The sequence below is a fragment of the Mus caroli genome, chromosome 2, assembly GCF_900094665.2.
Source record: "Mus caroli chromosome 2, CAROLI_EIJ_v1.1, whole genome shotgun sequence".
NCBI lineage: Eukaryota > Metazoa > Chordata > Mammalia > Rodentia > Muridae > Mus > Mus caroli.
In genome coordinates this window covers 75,380,398-75,384,039 of record NC_034571.1, presented here as the reverse complement: position 1 = coordinate 75,384,039, position 3,642 = coordinate 75,380,398, and the positions used below count along the sequence as shown (strand labels likewise).

At 43.5% G+C, this 3,642-nt stretch overlaps 1 non-coding gene across 1 annotated transcript; it reads right to left on the bottom strand.

The window, feature by feature from the left end:
- Positions 1-2,008: 2,008 nt before the first annotated feature.
- Positions 2,009-2,135, bottom strand: LOC115030511. Its single transcript, XR_003836103.1, has one exon. It is a non-coding gene; the product is annotated as a small nucleolar RNA SNORA17 (small nucleolar RNA).
- Between the last annotated feature and the right edge of the window lie 1,507 nt (positions 2,136-3,642).

Genomic DNA, 3,642 nt, shown 5'->3' with positions numbered 1-3,642 from the left:
TCTGTGAATTGTACCTTGGATGTGTGTATCTTAGTGTGTTATGATTTTTAACTACTCAATTACTTTGGGAGGGGTATGGGCAAAAACAACCCCTAGCTTTCCTGAAATTCACTATGTAGATATGTAGACCAGGCTGTTCTTGAACTCATAGAAACATGCCTGCCTCTGCGTCCTAAATACTTGGATTAAAGGTATGAACCACCATGCCAGCCTTCCAGATTCCTAATATAGATTATATAGATATATAACTGTGTTTTATGTAGGCATAATATTTAAGTTTACTCTCTTTATAAACTAGTTTTCTAGAAAATTGCCCATTCTGAATTTTTAATTTATCAACCTATACTTTTACAGACTTTAAAGGTATGCCCTGCTGTATCTGGAGTTATGCTCCAGTTCTGTTCTTATTATAGATACTTGCTCTCTCTTTACTCAATCTAGCTAGAGGTTATCTACAATTCATTTTATAACACAACCAGTTTTGGGCTCTTTGCATTGTTCTGCATTATCTTCTTATAATTTACATTCAGAGTGATGTGGCCTTTGACATAATTCATCAGTTCAGTAGCTTCATCTGCTTCCTCTTCTCTTTATGTTGGCTTCACTGTCTTTTTTCTAACTTCTTTTTTGTAATTTTTTTAACTTTTTATTGGTTCTTTGTGAATTTCACAACCTGCACCCCCAATACCAGTGAACTCCCCTTCCCTCATAACCACCCCCCATCCTTGCCACCTCCTCCCAATAGAGAGAAAAAATCTGTTGTGGAAGCTATAGTGTGTCATAATACACCCCACAGTACACCCTTTTGTCCATAATTCCTTACTTGCAAATGTCTATTTCAATGACTTGTTGGTCTGATACAAGGCCTGTGGCTACTGCCACTCCATCAATACTGGAGCCTCGCTGAGACCCCTCTCAGATATCTAGTTACTCTGTGTCACAGAGATTCTATAGTTTTGGATCTTTAGGACCAGCCCCTTCATGCACTCCAGCAGTTCATCGATGGGATAGATATTGGGGTAGACGAATTCAAAGCCCTGGATCTGGGCCTGAGAGGTATCTGAAATAGCCCACTGGCTTTCCAGTTCGTGTGTCCCCAGGGCCTGCTCATCAGCAACACTCCACTACCAGAGCCAGCTCTACCCTGCTGCCCAGGCGAGGTGCAGAGTTCCCACTCCCAAATACTGCAGATGATGGGAGACATGGCCAGTTCTCCCAGTCTCATGACCACAGGGCCAGACTCCTGCCTGTCATAGATGGCAAGGGGAAAGGATGGGAGAAGCACTCCCAGACAAGTTGCTAGAGAGCTCTCTCATGTTCATACCCTCAGAGCTGGCTGGCCTGCACCTTGCCACCAGAGTCAGCTCTACTGTGGTGCCCAAGTCAAGTGGAGGGCCTGCTCTCCTGAGTGCTGTAGCTGTTGAGGGGTCAGGGCCAGCTTTCCTGTCTTGTGACCCCAAAGCCAGGTCTCCCACTTGCCACAAATAGTGAAGGCAATGGAGAAGGAAGGTATCTTTCTCTCATCCATGCTAGCACATGACAGATGAGTAGCAAGGCCAACTCACACATGCTCATATTCTTGGGACCCAGATGAGTATCTGGGATCATCTCAGGAGTGGTCTCCAGAATGCTATGCCCTGCTCATGCATTATGATACTGGGCTGGGTCATCTTGGGCATGGTCTGTCCACCCACCCCCACCCCCCTACACACACACACCCAGCCTGCATGCATCTTAGGCTAACTCCATATCTGGGTCACATGGCACAGGTCTGGTGGTTATCTTGTGCTTGCTCATATCCTACCAGAGTAATCACTTGTCAGGGTCATCTGTCTTGGGTTTACTCCTGCCCAGAACAGCAGTCCCAGTTGGGTTCTGGCATGCTCCCAACCCTGGGATATAGTCCTGGCCTGCATGACACAGGACTGGTGGTCATCTCAGGCTAGCTTCCTGTCTGAGCACCCTGGCACCAGAATGCTAGGTTATCTCGGGCTCACTTTTTGCATGCAATATTAGCCTGTCCATAATCATTTCTGTTCACAGGTCAGATGAGCAGACATAGCCTTTCTCCTCTCTGCCACCTACTGATGCACATGTGGCACAGCAGCCACACCTGCACTGCCTCTAGGGGCAGGGTTTTTCTAACCTAAGTTGGGCACTTGTTTATTTATCCCTCCTGTTTTAGTATATGTAGTTAAGTTATAAGATAATAATATTCTATTATATGTAGTTAAGATATAAATTACTCTTTAAGGCTAACTTTAACTTCACTCCACAATTTTAATGTGTTTATTACATATGTTAGCTATATATAATAGTGGATTTCATCATGACATTTTCATACACGTGTCATACATGACATTTCCTGCTCATTCCTTTAATCTTCCCAGCCAGTCCCCTACTCCCTACTTCATATCTTTTAGGAGTGGAAGGGGATGATCCAGTGAGTTTCATTAGTATTTCCTTGAGGAACTTGAATGAGCGGTTATTACAGTCACATGGGAACCTTGCTTACACCTCTGGAGAAAATGTCTTTCTCAGTCTCAGCAACAATAAAGTGCCTAGAGATGTTCAGGGTGAGGGGTAGCCTTGTGAGTTCTTCCCTGTTGCAGCACAGGATGTTTACAGGCCCAAACTTGTGCAGGTTGCTTCAGCCATTTGGGTTTAAGAGGTCGGCGGTGGCTATGCCATGCCTGGAAGACAGCATTTCACAGTAGTCTTTCTCGTCCTCCAGTCCTAATTTTTTCCTGCTATCTCTTCCACAGTGTTCCATGAACCTTGGAAGGAGCGACCTAGATGTTCCATTTAGGGCTGAGCACTCTATGCTTGCTGGTTTTCCAGCATCTTGGCCAGCTAATATGTCTCTGCAGCTGCACTGCTAATTGCAGAAAATAAATCTTCTCCGACCAAAGTGACAGATGTGTGTGCAGTATGAAATGTGAACTATTAGGTGATGTCACACCACAGCCATTGTTACCAAAATTATTGTCATAAAACATCACTTCACTTCAAATAAATACCATCCTCCATTATGTTAAAATTGCTAATGTCAATTTGTTTGCTTTAATGTCTGCTGTTTACTGTGTAAATTTGTTATAATTTCATGGTCAAGCAAACTTGCGCAGGTTGCTACCTGATTTCATGTGGCTGTATGCTTATGTAACAATAAAAGGACATAAGATATGTCCACAGATTGGATATGGAGAAAGGATAAATGCTTTCTAGAATTGTTTACTGGTGCAAGATATTTGAAACTACATAATTCCCATGCATGTGAAAATAATGCAATGAGCTCTGCAACACCTACACCATGGGATACTATAAAACAGATGAAAGAAGATCTATGCAAACTGCTGTGATGATTTTCCAAGATGTTTTAAGTGAAAAAAATGGCACAGCATAGAGGTATCTATGGCATGCTAGTGTCTCGCATGAAACACAGTGTAAAACCCTGCAAGAGTATAGTAACAAGGGTGTACTGGCTATTTTTGTGTCAACTTGACACAGCTGGAGTTATCACAGAGAAAGGAGCTTCAGTTGAGGAAATGCCTTCATGAGATCCAACTGTAAGGCATTTTCTCAATTAGTGATCAAGGGGGAAAGGCCCCTTGTGGGTGGGACCATCCCTGGGCTGGTAGTCTT